At 39.2% G+C, this 17,730-nt stretch overlaps 1 long non-coding RNA gene across 2 annotated transcripts; it reads right to left on the reverse strand.

Annotated features, from left to right (window-relative positions):
* Positions 1-9,097: 9,097 nt before the first annotated feature.
* LOC135639679 (uncharacterized) lies at positions 9,098-10,256 on the reverse strand. 2 transcript variants are annotated; one of them, XR_010497003.1, is made up of 3 exons: positions 9,674-10,139; positions 9,497-9,537; positions 9,098-9,306 (listed from the first exon to the last, which is right to left on the reverse strand). It is a non-coding gene; the product is annotated as an uncharacterized LOC135639679 (long non-coding RNA). The 2 variants fall into 2 exon arrangements; XR_010497002.1 differs by lacking the exon at positions 9,098-9,306 and having other exon boundaries at positions 9,364-9,537; positions 9,674-10,256.
* Between the last annotated feature and the right edge of the window lie 7,474 nt (positions 10,257-17,730).

Here is a 17,730-nt window from a genome sequence, read left to right on the forward strand (position 1 = left end):
CACTTGGTAAATCGACCGCCATGCCAAATCTGCGTACGACTGATCGTCGAGCAACAATATAAAGCCTTTGTATAATGACCCGAGCCTGATGAGCTAACTAGCCTATCAACTTCGTTTGGTCTAATCCACTGACCAAAATGCTTAAGCTGAAGTTGATAATAGTACACTCATCAGACCCTTATAAGTCAATCTTAGTCTTGCCCACTTTCGATGTGGGACTAATCAGGGATGTTACACTTTGACCGATATCTAACTAGGGGAAAGAAAAAAAGGCCACTGACTTAATCTACGAGGGGCTCAAGTCGGGAACCTCCCGACCAAGGCCTGTGTATAAGAACTCGGCCACACCCATAGGTGCGACCGTCCAGACCAAGAGACGCATTCCCAAAGATGACGTTAACATCCCGATCCCTGATCTAACCAGTGTCAGCACTTCTTCCAAACGACCGAGAGATGTGTTCCTGGAAGACAAGGTTAACATCCCGACCCCTGATCCACCTAACTCGAACACTTCGCCCAACCGAATGAGATCTCTGGACATCGACTCGTGGATTAAACCGTGCTGACTCCTCGGTCACGACGCATAAGTTCATCAATAATTAGGAACAAATCATTACCTTATCGAATGGTTAACAGCACCATTGCAGACTTCTTTGCATCTTTCTTGCTTAAGAAGTAGACTTTGAATTCAACTATCTGAAAGATATGATCGGATGAAACTGAGAGTATCATTCCCGATCATTTCCTTAAAAAAAAGTGTAACATATGAGAGTGTGATAGATGGTGTGTGGGGCCAATTGCATCGTGAATGCATCGTGATGATCCAAGGGGTCATAGAGCTTCCATCAAAATGTCTCTAGATTTGATAGATAGAAATCGGAGGGAATAAGTTTCTCATGAATTTAACGAGTGATAGGAGTTTCGCTCGGCAGAAGCACTTAGTCCAGCTCTTAACCCTTTTGGATCTTGTGTTACATGTCATCAACTATTCATGCGAAGTTATACTCGTCTTATTAGTGGAGTGCACCTCATATTGAGGTAGACATAGTTGAGGCTAGACTTGATTGACCTATTGAGGAAGCAATTACGTTGGTATCATTCCCAAGAATGAGTGTGAGAAATGGTGTGCGGCCATTTGCATCATGAATGCTTCGACATGATCCAAGGGGTCATAAAGCTTTCATCAAAAATCTCTAGATTTGGTAGATAGAAATTGGAGAGAACAAGTTTCCTAGAAATTTAATGAGTGATAGGAGATTCGTTCGATAAAACCACTTAGTCAAGCTCTTAACCCTTTTGGATCTTGTGTTACATGTCATCAATTGTTCATGCAAAGTTATACTCGTCTTATTGGTGGAGTGCACCTCATATTGAGGTAGACATGGTTGAGGCTAGACTTAATTGGCGTATTGAGGAAGTAATTACGTTGGTAAAGGAGAGGCTTGTGATATTGGGTCAGTTGGTGGGACGATCGACTTGGAGTTCTCTATGATGCTCAAAATTGATCTCGATTATGAATTTTTTTATGGTTTATAAGCAATTAGATTGTGTTGTTATGCTTTATGTCAATTATGAGTGAAAGGGACAATAGTCTATATCATCAGAGTCGAGTCTTATTGGGTGACTCCATAGAAGTCCTTAGCAAGTTGACTTGAGCTAGATTCCCAATTGAAAAGAAAAACCATGATCACTTACGACTCTATTGATAGCATATATCTAGAATCAATCTGGATGCTCATACAAAGAGGTCGACTTCCTTTTAACATTATGGTAAGATTAAATTTGGTCATCAATTCAATTTGATACAAATGATTTGACTTAATCTGTTTTTGAGTATGATAAAAAGAAGTCATTAAGTATTTGAACAGTATCATGCGTCCCTTAACCCAATTGGATTCAAGAATCAATTATATTTGTACCTTATATCATGTTTTTTTTTTTTAAACTTTATAGGGTTTGTTTGGTAAAATCACTCTGATGATTAAATTAGTGTACGTCCATAAGCATCTAAAGCCGATGTGTTTGTTAAGTAAATTTTGAATGAAATTATAGTTAAGAAGATCACCTTATATAACATCATTCTTATAATTATCTTGCTTCTTACACAAGGATTTGTCTAGTAAATTAATATATGCTCATAAGCATCTAAAACCAGTGAGTATTTATTAACTTCTTCATCACTTTCGATAACTAATATATAACATGTCTAGCTTATATATAACATGTTATATGTTATATATTAGTTATATAACATCATGCAAGCTTATTAATTGCATGCTCTTTTGAAGCAAACTGTTTCTTGGAAAATCTAGTTGTTAGTGAACTGATGCACTGTGGTTGATGAGTTAGCACGGCTTGATTCACGGGTCGATGTCGGGAGTCTTCGATCGTCTAAGCTGGTTGCCAAGGTCGGAAAGCTGGTTGGTGGCTCTTACTCGAGACGTTGGTTGATGGTTCTCCACCAGGATGCTGGTCGGCGCGTAGGGGGAGACAATCTCTCTTGATCGAAATGATCTTGTTTTGGGGATGATCGCTCTCTTGCACAGAAGGACCCGTTGGGTGATTATCGACTATGACCCATCAATCAATCAATCAGTGTGGAGTTCTCTTTTTTCCTTTTTTCCCCTTGGGCCAGATACTGCCAGGAGCTTTTATACTATTGTACGAGGGTTGGTCGTACGCGGGTTTTACATTACGATCGATCCTCGAGAGGTGAGATGGTACATTTATGCGGCCGCAGTCCCGGGCTTACCGGGTCAGGACATACCGAGCAGCGTCTTAGTATGATCTTTGCCGCAACGCTCCCGACTCAAACCCTGTCCAAAGAAAAAGATGGTCCAACAAGAACAGCGAAGCCCCACACTCAATATCACGAAGACATCATCGACTCACCGTAACGAAAGAAGAAGATGATAACAAGGATTCCGGCAGTTCGATCACGCAAGGATTTCGCAATCGAGATTAATCGATCGAGGAATTAAGACGAGGATGTCAGTGTAATTAAGACGAGAGATCTGCTTGCAAAAATGTAGGGTTTGACGGAGAGGGAGAGAAGGGGAAAGAGCGGAGAGTGGAAGGGAAGAAGCAGAGGATAACGGATTCGGTCACGCTTTATTCCCGTTGGTGTTGGAACAGCTTGTGCTGAATAGCGTACTAACCGTACAGCAAACTCCAACCTACGTATTAGGCAAAATTGTAGTATTGCGCAACTTTGGAGTCATGTTTTGGCGTCACCTTTGAGGTGAGGACTTATAGTCATCATTACATTCATAAACGAATTTAATTATGCTTTATTTATTTATTTTTATTTTGGATGAATATATTGTATGCAAAAACAAAAAAGGAAAGGATTTTAGAATGCATCAAACGTCTTAGAATTTTTTTTTAACTATGGACAAATGCTTTTTTTTTCCTGCATAATTGCGTTTTCTTACAAATACGTTTGATGCTTTATATATTTTTTAATTTCGAATGAATATATTATGTTAAAAAAATATTTTAAAATATATTAAATATTTTATTTTTTTTAGAATGTTCAGATGTTTCAAATATTCCTTTTATCTTGGATAAATATATTTTATGCAAAAGAAACACATGCGTCACGCGCAACGACTTGATCCCATTGAATATCTTGAATGGTTTTTTATTTTAGATAAAGGTATATTAATCATATCATATGTCTCGGATTTTTTTTTTTTCATAGACAGAAATATCATGTACGAAGAGAATGTGTTGGTCGTATCGAATACGTTTTTTTTATTTGGAAGGATATATAAGAATGTGTTGATAAAAAGGACTAATATACGTTTATATTATAGTTTTTGACATAAATGATGGTGTGTAATATACGTTTATATTATAGTTTTTGACATAAATGATGGTGTGGCGCGGTGGTGAAAATTCTCAACCATTAAAAAAATAATAATAATCTCGATTAGAATGAACATAAACTACGTTTCTTTTCTTTCGTGAGTTGAGGAAGGTGGATTTGACCAGTTGAGATTGGGGCGATTGAGTTGGTTGGCCTGACGCATCGATGAAGAAGAATGTGGAGTGAGAGAAGGAAGAGTTGGAGATAGTCATACATATATATAAGCCCTTCGTCAATCGTTTTAACACGTACAAAGGTCGGTATGGGTGATAAAGGGAGAGAAAGATGGCATGGTTTAATTAGTTAGAGGTGCAAAGGATTATCTTTTGTGAGACTGTTGAAAAGAATAAAGACTTTTATTCTTCTTCTTTTTATGGTGAGGGTGAGAGGTTGGGACTACGTAGGAATGGCTGTGTGGGGAGGATGGAGACTTCTTTTCTGAGGTTGATAGGTGGGCGACTGTGTAGGAGGAAAGCCCGACCTGTTGACATTGGGATCTAAGAAGATTGGCTGGCCCGACTTGGATTTCCCTATTTGTGTTACAAGTTTTAATTATTATGGGCTGATGCTTAAAATGGCGGTAAACAATTTCATTTTTAGAGTGAATAGTGAGTTGTAATCTTCCATTAGCTCCTCACAATAAATCTATGATCAATTTAATGACTTAGTCATTTTGAGCGTATGATCGTGTATTACCGGTATGATCGTTTTGAGGAAAGTGGTTATATGATCATTTGCTTTTTCGGTTGTCGATTTACCATTTGGAGTAGATTGAAATTATTGTCAAAGTTTAATGACTAGCGATTGCATAGAATATCATCTTAGATCATTAGTGAATGCATAGATCATTGTGGGTGGGTGTAAATGACTACTTGCCAAGTCTCATCATTAAACCTTATAACATAGTCAACTAGTGATAAGACGTATTTTAGATCCCGACCACATCACGACCTACGTCGCATCATGCTCCTGTCAAGTCAGCATGAGAGGTGCTTCCCCACGCTGAGCCGAAGCCCATACAAGGAGGCGCCCCCTAGGCGAGTCCCGTCCCAAAAAACTTGGGACAATGCCGCATGGCATCGTTCCGTGCATATGAGGCGGTGATCATATAATGGTACCATCTCATCACTTGGGAAATTGACCGTCATGCCAAATCTGCGTACGACTGATCATCAAGCAACAATATAAAAGACTCTGACCAGGGGAAAGAAAAAAAGGCAACTGACTTAATTTACGAGGGGCTCAAGTCGGGAACCTCCCGTGCAGGGCCTGTGTATAAGAACTCAACCACACCCAGAGGTGCGACCGTCCCGACCAAGAGACGCATTCCCAAAGATGACGTTAACATCCCGACCCCTGATCCAGCCAACTCTAGCACTTCGCCCAACCAACTGAGATCTCTGGACATCGACTCATGGACCAAATCGTGCCGACTCTTCGGCCACGACGTATAAGTTCATTAATAATTATGAACAAATCATTACCTTATCGAATGGTTAACAGCACCATTGCAGACTTCTTGCATCTTTCTTGCTTACGAAGTAGACTTTGAATTATTTTACTAACTATCTAAAAGATATGATCGGATGAAACCGAGAATATCATTCCGGAGCATTTCCTTAAAGAAAAGTGTAACGTATGAGAGTGTGATACATGGTGTGTGGGGCTAATTGTATCATGAATGCATCGTGATGATCCAAGGGGTCATAGAGCTTCAAAAGTCTCTAGATTTGATTGATGGAAATCGGAGGGAATAAGTTTCTCATGAATTTAATGAGTGATAGGAGTTTTGCTCGACAGAACCACTTAGTTCAGCTCTTAACCCTTTTGGATCTTGTGTTACATGTCATCAACTATTCATGCAAAGTTAGACTTGTCTTGTTGGTGGAGTGCACCTCATATTGAGGTAGAGATGGTTGAGACTAGACTCGATTGGCCTATTGAGGAAGCAATTACGATGGTGAAGGACGATGACTTGGAGTTCTCTATGATGCTCAAAATTGATCTCGATTAAGAAATTTTTTTATGATTTATCAACAATTATATTGTGTGTTATTATGAGTGAAAGGGACAATGGTCCATATCATCCTAGTCGAGTCTTATTGGGTGAATCCATACAACTTAGCAAGCTGACTTAGAGTTAGATTTCCAATTGGAAAGAAAAACCATGATCACTTAGGACTCGTTGATAGCATATATCTGGAATCAATCTGGATGCTCCTATAAAGAGGTCGACTGTTGTAATAAAAATTAAGAGACATGTTTCTTCGTCAATATGTTCTTATGGGACTTTCTATATTTGATTTTCTTATAATATTATTTTGAGGGCCTTCCTTTTAATGCTATGAAAAGGTCAAATTTAGTCATCAATTCAACTTGGTAAAAATGATTCAATTTTAATTTATTGACTATAATATCTTTAAAAATCTTCTATAAAAAGTTATATATTTTTAAATTTTAAAATACTTTTTAATATTTTGGACGAATATCGAAAAAGAAAAAAGGTGGTGGTCTGGTCTAAGGAGGGGAGGTGGGCGTGGTGGATGCGATGTGCGCCGACCTGTTATCCTCCCACCGTCAAGAGAGAGTGGTGATCGCTGCTCTGTGAAGCCAGCCTGACGCGGTGCCCTCTGCTCTAAGAACCAAGAAGCACAGGCCTTCGCCCAAGCCACATGGCTCAATCTACCTGACTTGGAACGGGCAGGCCAGGCTTCTACACGATCGCAACCAACCCAGATGTGGCTCCATAGACCATTCCAAACCTCATTTGACCACGCTTGTGTTACAAGCCAACGCTACCTGGCTCGGCGATAGAAGCGCTTCCAAAGCTTAAGATAAGGTTTATACATCTAATTAGAATGGCGATGTGGGACTAATTCAACATTCGTCCTCAGCGATTCATGCACCAATTGTTTATTGTCTTTCTCTTCTTTGACGTAAAAGCTTCGGTTGTCATATATTGATTTATCATTCGGAGTAGATCGAAATTATCGTTAAAGTTTAATGGCTAAGGATTGCATGGATCATCATCTTAGACCATTAGTGACTGCATAGATCATCATGGGTGGGTGTAAATGACTATTTGTCAAGTTTCGTCATTGAACCTTATAATTAGTTATGAACAAATCATTACCTTATCGAAATGGTTAACAGTACTATTGTAGATTTCTTTGTGTCTTTCTTACTTACGAAGTAGACTTTGAATTCTTTTACTGACCGTTTGAAAGATATGATCGAAGTAAGATGAAATTGAGAGTAGAGAATTTCTTTTAAAAAAAGTACAACATATGAGTGTGAGAAATAGTGTGTGGGGCCATTTGCATCATGAATGCATCGACATGATCCAGAGCTTCCATAAAAAATCTCTAGATTTGATAGATGAAATTAGAGAGAACAAGTTTCTCAAAAATTTAATGAGTGATAGGAGATTCGCTCGATAGAACCACTTAGTAAAGCTCTTAACCCTTTTGGATCTCATGTTACATGTCATCAATTGTTCATGCGAAGGTATACTCATCTTATTAGTGGAGTGCACCTCATATTGAGGTAGACATGGTTGAGGCTAGACTTGATTGGCCTATTGAGGAAGCAATTACGATGGTAAGGGAGAGGCTTGTGACATTGGGTCAGTTGGTGGGATGATCGACTCGGAGTTCTCTATGATGCTCAAAATTGATCTCGATTATGAATTTTTTTATGGTTTATAAACAATTAGATTGTGTTGTTATGCGTTATATCAATTATGAGTGAAAGAGACAATAGTCTATATCATCATAGTCGAGTCTTATTGGGTGACTCCATAGAAGTCCTTAGCAAGTTGACTTGAGCTAGACTCCCAATTGAAAATAAAAACCATGATCACTTACGACTCTCATTGATAGCATATATCTAGAATCAATCTGGATGCTCAGAGGTCGACTTCCTTTTAACATTATGGTAAGATTAAATTTGGTCATCAATTCAATTTGATACAAATGATTTGACTTAATCTGTTTTTGAGTATGATAAAAAGAAGTCATTAAGTATTTGAACAGTATCATGCGTCCCTTAACCCAATTGGATTCAAGAATCAATTATATTTGTACCTTATATCATGTTTTTTTTTTTTTTTAACTTTATAGGGTTTGTTTGGTAAAATCACTCTGATGATTAAATTAGTGTACGTCTATAAGCATCTAAAGCCGATGTGTGTGTTAAGTAAATTTTGAATGAAATCATAGTTAAGAAGATCACCTTATATAACATCATTCTAATAATTATCTTGCTTCTTACACAAGGATTTGTCTAGTAAATTAATATATGCTCATAAGCATCTAAAACCAGTGAGTATTTATTAACTTCTTCATCACTTTCGATAACTAATATATAACATGTCTAGCCTATATATAACATGTTATATGTTATATATAAGTTATATAACATCATGCAAGCTTATTAATTGCATGCTCTTTTGAAGCAAACTGTTTCTTGGAAAATCTAGTTGTTAGTGAACTGATGCACCGTGGTTGATGAGTTAGCACGGCTTCATTCACGGGTCGATGTCGAGAGTCTTCGATCGTCTGAGCTGGTTGCCGAGGTCGGAAAGCTGGTTGGTGGCTCTTACTCGAGACGTTGGTTGATGGTTCTTCGCCGAGATGCTGGTCGGCACATAGGGGGAGGCAATCTCTCTTGATCGAAATGATCTTGCTTTGGGGATGATAGCTCTCTTGCACAGAAGGACCCGTCGAGTGATTACCGACCGTGACCCCTCAATCAATCAATCAGTGTGGAGTTCTCTTTTTTCCTTTTTTCCCCCTGGGCCAGATGCCGCCATGAGCTTTTATACTATTGTACGAGGATTGGTCGTACGCGGGATTGGCGTGACGATCGATCCTCGAGAGGTGAGATGGTACCTTTATGCGGCCATCGTCCCGGGCTTATCGGGTCGGGACATACCGAGCAGCGTCTTAGTATGATCTTTGGCTCAGTGTGTGGGGGTGCTCCCCTTACTGACTTGACTGTAGCGTAGCATGACCTCTATTGTGACATGACCTAAAGCCAAAATGTATCTTATCACTATTAATGATAGATTAATACATCTTTATCGAATGGAAGTGATGCAAACTGTTTACTTGTATCGATAGGTGATACCATTTCAAATTGAGTTGGACGTCAATTTAATTCAAAATTTTAAAGTTAATAAATTATAGGATAGACTCGAATATATATCATTCGGCTTTCTTGATGTGCATCAATATGAGACTATTTTCTTCGTCATCTTTTTCAATCTCTCCTCACACATGAACATCTTCTTTGAACATAATTACCTGAAATGAGCTTACATCAGATAACTAAAACCAGATGACTCATGTGGCATTTTCTTGACTGTGTTCCAAGATGTGTTCTTTCCGTAATAGATGCACATCTTTGTCTTGTATGATGGAACAGTAGAAAGCCTGATGAACAGTAGAAACCATGCACGTCAAGACCAAGAGTAAAATATAAGCAGGCAATGAAAGAATTCAGCAATTATTTTCGAACCCCATCAACATAGAGTATCTACTAAACGAACAATATATTATCTGCAGGGCACCGAACAGGGAAAAAAATTGGAAGCTATAATCCTCGTTAAAAGGCAAAACTTACGAGCTTTATGGCAACCTCTTCGTTTGTTTAGAGATTAATTCCTGCATCAAAAGATAACAACAACAACAACAACCCCACACGATCAGATTTTTATCATTCCTGCAACAAAAGAAGGAAAAATCTGCACGAAGTAGCACCCGAATTGAGAAAAGATCGAAACCAAAAGAGGCCACAGACCTAAATAGATCTCTCCAAAGGAACCGCTCCCGATCTTGCGACCAAGGCGGAACTTGTCCCCCACGCGAGGCTCCATCCGACGGAGATCAGAAACAGGAGCGACCGCAACGCTCCCGACTCAAACCCTGTCCAAAGAAAAAGAGGGTCCAACAAGAACGGGGAAGCCCCACACTCAATACCACGAAGACATCATCGACGCACCGTAACGAAAGAAGAAGATGATACAAGGATTCCGGCAATTCGATCACGCAAGGATTTCGCAATCGAGATTAATCGATCGAGGAATTAAGACGAGGATGTCAGTGTAATTAAGACGAGAGATCTGCTTGCAAAAAAGTAGGGTTTGACGGAGAGGGGAGAGAAGGGGAAAAGAGCGGAGAGTGGAAGGGAAGAAGCAGAGGATAACGTATTCGGGCACGCTTTGTTCCCGTTGGTGTTGGAACAGCTTGTACGGAATAGCGTACTAACCATACAGCAAACTCCAACCTACGTATTAGGCAAAATTGTAGTATTGCGCAACGTTGGGGTCATGTTTTGGCGTCACCTTGGAGGTGAGGACTTATAGTCATCATTACATTCATAAACGATTTAATAATGCTTTATTTATTTATTTTTATTTTGGATGAATATATTGTATGCAAAAAAAAAAAAGGAAAGGATTTTAGAATGCATCAAACGTCTTAGATTTTTTTAACTATGGACAAATTCTTTTTTTTTCCTTGCATAATGCGTTTTCTTAGAAATACGTTTGATGCTTTATATATTTTTTAATTCCGAATGAATATATTGTGTTAAAAAAATATTTTAAAACATATTAAAAATTTTATTTTTTTTAGAATGTTCAGATGTTTCAAATATTCCTTTTATTTTGGATAAATATATCTTATGCAAAAGAAACACATGCGTCACGCGTAATGACTTGATCGCATTGAATATCTTGAATGATTTTTCATTTTAGATAAAGGTATATTTATCATATCATATGTCTTGGATTTTTTTTTTTCATAGACAATATATCATGTACGAAGAGAATGTGTTGATCGTATCAAATACGTTTTTTTTTATTTGGATGGATATATAAGAATGTGTTGATAAAAAGGACTAATATACGTTTATATTATAGTTTTTGACATAAATGATGGTGTGACGCGGTGGTGAAAATTCTCAACCATTAAAAAAATAATAATAATCTCGATCAGAATGAACATAAACTACGTTTCTTTTCTTTCGTGAGTTGAGGAAGGTGGATTTGACCAGTTGAGAGGAAGGTGGATTTGACCAGTTGAGATTGGGCGATTGAGTTGGTTGGCCTGACGCATCGATGAAGAAGAATGTGGAGTGAGAGAAGGAAGAGTTGGAGATAGTCATACAAATATATATAAGCCCTTTGTCAATCATTTTAACACGTACGAGGTCGGTATGGGTGATGACGGGAGAGAAAGATGGCAATGGTTTAATTAGTTAGAGGTGCAAAGGTTTATCTTTTGTGAGACTGGTGTTGAAAAGAATAAAGACTTTTATTCTTTTTTTTTTGTTTTGGTGAGGGTGAGAGGTTGGGACTACGTAGGATTGGCTGTGGGGAGGATAGAAAGCCCGACCTGTTGACATTGGGATCTAAGAGGACTGGTTGGCCCGACTTGGATTTCCCTATTTTACACTTGTGTTACAAGTTTTAATTATTATTGGCTGATGCTTAATATGGCGGTAAACAATTTCATTTTTAGAGTGAATAGTGAGTTGTAATCTTCCATTAGCTTCTCACAATAAATCTATGATCAATTTAACGACTTAGTCATTTTGAGCGTATGATCGTTTTGAGGAAAGTGGTTATATGATCATTTCGAGATCTTGAAAGACGTAATTGATTCGAGGAGTGATCATTAGTTGACTCAGGATTGGTCGAGTTGGAGTGAGATCCAACCTTGGGCGCATATATTTGCCTCGTTGACATGATGAGATAATAGAGATCAAGTAAGAGCTTCGGTTGTCGATTTACCATTTGGAGTAGATTGAAATTATTGTCAAAGTTTAATGACTAGTGATTGCATGGATTATCATCTTAGACCATTAGTGAATGCATAGATCATTGTGGGTGGGTGTAAATGACTACTTGTCAAGTCTCATCATTAAACCTTATAACATAGTCAACTAGTGATAAGACATATATTGGATCGATCACATCACGACTTACGTCGCATCATGCTCCTGCCAAGTCAGCATGAGAGGTGCTTCCCACTTCCGATGTGAGACTAATGGGATATTACATTATCCCCAACCCAATTAGCTTGACGTCCTCGTCAAGACCCAACATATCCCAGATCGAACCCTAGCATAGTGCATGTGAGGTTTAACTCAGTGGTAGCCCTTTCCTACTCGAGCCCTCTCACCCTGCCCTAATGCTAGGTCGGCTCTGATACCAAATGTCGAGGAGTGATCATTTTGAGGAAAGTGGTTATATGATCATTTCGAGATCTTGAAAGACGTAATTGATTCGAGGAGTGATCATTAGTTGACTCAGGATTGGTCGAGTTGGAGTGAGATCCAACCTTGGGCGCATATATTTGCCTCGTTGACATGATGAGATAATAGAGATTAAGTAAGAGCTTCGGTTGTCGATTTACCATTTGGAGTAGATTGAAATTATTGTCAAAGTTTAATGACTAGTGATTGCATGGATTATCATCTTAGACCATTAGTGAATGCATAGATCATTGTGGGTGGGTGTAAATGACTACTTGTCAAGTCTCATCATTAAACCTTATAACATAGTCAACTAGTGATAAGACATATATTGGATCGATCACATCACGACTTACGTCGCATCATGCTCCTGCCAAGTCAGCATGAGAGGTGCTTCCCACTTCCGATGTGGGACTAATGGGATATTACATTATCCCCAACCCAATTAGCTTGACGTCCTCGTCAAGGCCCGACATATCCCAGATCGAACCCTAGCATAGTGCATGTGAGGTTTAACTCAGTGGTAGCCCTTTCCTACTCGAGCCCTCTCACCCTGCCCTAATGCTAGGTCGGCTCTGATACCAAATGTCACGACCCGAGTTTGATGAGCTAACTGGCCAATAACTCCATTTTGTAAATGACTACTTGTCAAGTCTCATCATTAAACCTTATAACATAGTCAACTAGTGATAAGACATATATTGGATCGATCACATCACGACTTACGTCGCATCATGCTCCTGCCAAGTCAGCATGAGAGGTGCTTCCCACTTCCGATGTGGGACTAATGGGATATTACATTATCCCCAACCCAATTAGCTTGACGTCCTCGTCAAGGCCCGACATATCCCAGATCGAACCCTAGCATAGTGCATGTGAGGTTTAACTCAGTGGTAGCCCTTTCCTACTCGAGCCCTCTCACCCTGCCCTAATGCTAGGTCGGCTCTGATACCAAATGTCACGACCCGAGTTTGATGAGCTAACTGGCCAATAACTCCATTTTGGTCCTCAACGGCGGACCAAAATGCTTAAGCGGGAGGTTACGTAGTATATTGGATCGATCACATCACGACTTACGTCGCATCATGCTCCTACCAAGTCAGCATGAGAGGTGCTTCCCACTTCCGATGTGGGACTAATGGGATATTACATTATCCCCAACCCAATTAGCTTGACGTCCTCGTCAAGGCCCGACATATCCCAGATCGAACCCTAGCATAGTGCATGTGAGGTTTAACTCAGTGGTAGCCCTTTCCTACTCGAGCCCTCTCACCCTGCCCTAATGCTAGGTCGGCTCTGATACCAAATGTCACGACCCGAGTTTGATGAGTTAACTGGCCAATAACTCCATTTTGTAAATGACTACTTGTCAAGTCTCATCATTAAACCTTATAACATAGTCAACTAGTGATAAGACATATATTGGATCGATCACATCACGACTTACGTCGCATCATGCTCCTGCCAAGTCAGCATGAGAGGTGCTTCCCACTTCCGATGTGGGACTAATGGGATATTACATTATCCCCAACCCAATTAGCTTGACGTCCTCGTCAAGGCCCGACATATCCCAGATCGAACCCTAGCATAGTGCATGTGAGGTTTAACTCAGTGGTAGCCCTTTCCTACTCGAGCCCTCTCACCCTGCCCTAATGCTAGGTCGGCTCTGATACCAAATGTCACGACCCGAGTTTGATGAGCTAACTGGCCAATAACTCCATTTTGGTCCTCAACGGCGGACCAAAATGCTTAAGCGGGAGGTTACGTAGTACACTCATCAGGCCCTTATAAGCTAATCATACACATTCCCCACTTCCGATGTGGGACTAATAGGATATTACATTGACCAGTTAGCTCAACAGACCCGGGTCGTGACAAAGGAGGCGCCCCCTAGGCGAGTCCCGTCCTAAAAAACTTGGGACAATGTCGCATGGCATCGTTCCGTGCATACCAGGCGGTGATCGTATAATGGTACCATATCATCACTTGGGAAATCGACCGTTATGCCAAATCTGCGTACGACTGATCATCGAGCAACAATATAAAAGCCTCTGACCAGTATCTGACCAGGGGAAAGAAAAAAAGGCAACTGACTTAATTTACGAGGGGCTCAAGTCAGGAACCTCCCGACCAGGGCTTGTGTATAAGAACTCAGCCACACCCAGAGGTGCGACCGTCCCAACCAAGAGACACATTCCCAAAGATGACGTTAACATCCCGACCCCTGATCCAATTGGTGTCAGCACTTCTTCCAAATGACTGAGAGACGTGTTCTTAGAAGACGACGTTAACATCCCGACCCCTGATCCAGCCAACTCTAGCACTTCGCCCAACCAACTGAGATCTCTGGACATCGACTCATGGATCAAATCTTGCCGACTCTTCGGCCATGACGTATAAGTTCATTAATAATTAGGAACAAATCATTACCTTATCGAATGGTTAACAGCACCATTGCAGACTTCTTGCATCTTTCTTGCTTAAGAAGTAGACTTTGAATTCTTTTACTAACTATCTAAAAGATATGATCGGATGAAACTGAGAATATCATTCCCGAGCATTTCCTTAAAGAAAAGTGTAACGTATGAGAGTGTGATACATGGTGTGTGGGGCCAACTGTCTCATGAATGCGTCGTGATGATCCAAGGGGTCATAGAGCTTCAAAAGTCTCTAGATTTGATAGATGGAAATTGGAGGGAATAAGTTTCTCATGAATTTAATGAGTGATAGGAGTTTTGCTCGACAGAACCACTTAGTTCAGCTCTTAACCCTTTTGGATCTTGTGTTACATGTCATCATCAACTATTCATGCAAAGTTAGACTTGTCTTGTTGGTGGAGTGCACCTCATATTGAGGTAGAGATGGTTGAGACTAGACTCGATTGGCCTATTGAGGAAGCAATTATGATGGTGAAGGATGATGACTTGGAGTTCTCTATGATGCTCAAAATTGATCTCGATTAAGAAATTTTTTTATGATTTATCAACAATTAGATTGTGTGTTATTATGAGTTATGTCAATTATGAGTGAAAGGGACAATGGTCTATATCATCCTAGTCGAGTCTTATTGGGTGAATCCATACAAGTCCATAGCAAGCTGACTTAGAGTTAGATTTCCAATTGGAAAGAAAAACCATGATCACTTAGGACTCATTGATAGCATATATCTAGAATCAATCTGGATGCTCCTTTAAAGAGGTCGACTATTGTAATAAAAATTAAGAGACATGTTTCTTCGTCAATATGTTCTTATGGGACTTTCTATATTTGATTTTCTTATAATATTATTTTCAGGGCCTTCCTTTTAACGCTATGCTAAGGTCAAATTTAGTCATCAATTCAACTTGATAAAAATGATTCAATTTTAATTTATTGACTATAATATCTTTAAAAATCTTCTATAAAAGGTTATATATTTTTAAATTTTAAAATACTTTTTAATATTTTGGACGAATATCGAAAAAGTAAAAAGGTCGTGGTCTGGTCTAAGGAGGGGAGGTGGGGGTGGTGGATGCGATGTGCGCCGACCTGTTATCCTTCCACCGTCAAGAGAGAGTGGTTATCGCTGCTCTGTGAAGCCAGCCTGACGCGGTGCCCTCTGCTCTAAGAGCCATGAAGCACAGGCCTTCGCCCAAGCCACGTGACTCAGCTACCTGACTTGGAACGGGCAGGCCAGGTTTCTACACGATCGCAACCAACCCAGCTATGGCTCCATAGACCATTCCAAACCTCACTAGCCCCCGCTTGGGTTACAAGCCAACGCTACCTGGCTCGGTGATAAAAGCGCTTCCAAAGCTTAAAATAAGGTTTATACATCTAATTAGAATGGCGATGTGGGACTAATACAACATTCGTCCTCAGCGATTCATGCACCAATTGTTTATTGTCTTTCTCTTCTTTGACGTAAAAGCTTCGGTTGTCATATATTGATTTATCATTTGGAGGTGATCGAAATTATCGTTAAAGTTTAATGGCTAAGGATTGCATGGATCATCATCTTAGACCATTAGTGACTGCATAGATCATCATGGGTGGGTGTAAATGACTATTTGTCAAGTTTCGTCATTGAACCTTATAATTAGTTATGAACAAATCATTACCTTATCGAAATGGTTAACAGTACTATTGTAGATTTCTTTGTGTCTTTCTTACTTACGAAGTAGACTTTGAATTCTTTTACTGACCGTTTGAAAGATATGATCGAAGTAAGATGAAATTGAGAGTAGAGAATTTCTTTTAAAAAAAGTACAACATATGAGTGTGAGAAATAGTGTGTGGGGCCATTTGCATCATGAATGCATCGACATGATCCAGAGCTTCCATAAAAAATCTCTAGATTTGATAGATGAAATTAGAGAGAACAAGTTTCTCAAAAATTTAATGAGTGATAGGAGATTCGCTCGATAGAACCACTTAGTAAAGCTCTTAACCCTTTTGGATCTCATGTTACATGTCATCAATTGTTCATGCGAAGGTATACTCATCTTATTAGTGGAGTGCACCTCATATTGAGGTAGACATGGTTGAGGCTAGACTTGATTGGCCTATTGAGGAAGCAATTACGATGGTAAGGGAGAGGCTTGTGACATTGGGTCAGTTGGTGGGATGATCGACTCGGAGTTCTCTATGATGCTCAAAATTGATCTCGATTATGAATTTTTTTATGGTTTATAAACAATTAGATTGTGTTGTTATGCGTTATATCAATTATGAGTGAAAGAGACAATAGTCTATATCATCATAGTCGAGTCTTATTGGGTGACTCCATAGAAGTCCTTAGCAAGTTGACTTGAGCTAGACTCCCAATTGAAAATAAAAACCATGATCACTTACGACTCTCATTGATAGCATATATCTAGAATCAATCTGGATGCTCAGAGGTCGACTTCCTTTTAACATTATGGTAAGATTAAATTTGGTCATCAATTCAATTTGATACAAATGATTTGACTTAATCTGTTTTTGAGTATGATAAAAAGAAGTCATTAAGTATTTGAACAGTATCATGCGTCCCTTAACCCAATTGGATTCAAGAATCAATTATATTTGTACCTTATATCATGTTTTTTTTTTTTTTTAACTTTATAGGGTTTGTTTGGTAAAATCACTCTGATGATTAAATTAGTGTACGTCTATAAGCATCTAAAGCCGATGTGTGTGTTAAGTAAATTTTGAATGAAATCATAGTTAAGAAGATCACCTTATATAACATCATTCTAATAATTATCTTGCTTCTTACACAAGGATTTGTCTAGTAAATTAATATATGCTCATAAGCATCTAAAACCAGTGAGTATTTATTAACTTCTTCATCACTTTCGATAACTAATATATAACATGTCTAGCCTATATATAACATGTTATATGTTATATATAAGTTATATAACATCATGCAAGCTTATTAATTGCATGCTCTTTTGAAGCAAACTGTTTCTTGGAAAATCTAGTTGTTAGTGAACTGATGCACCGTGGTTGATGAGTTAGCACGGCTTCATTCACGGGTCGATGTCGAGAGTCTTCGATCGTCTGAGCTGGTTGCCGAGGTCGGAAAGCTGGTTGGTGGCTCTTACTCGAGACGTTGGTTGATGGTTCTTCGC

Source organism: Musa acuminata, chromosome BXJ3-6 (genome assembly GCF_036884655.1).
Source record: "Musa acuminata AAA Group cultivar baxijiao chromosome BXJ3-6, Cavendish_Baxijiao_AAA, whole genome shotgun sequence".
In the NCBI taxonomy this organism is placed as follows: Eukaryota; Viridiplantae; Streptophyta; class Magnoliopsida; order Zingiberales; family Musaceae; genus Musa; species Musa acuminata.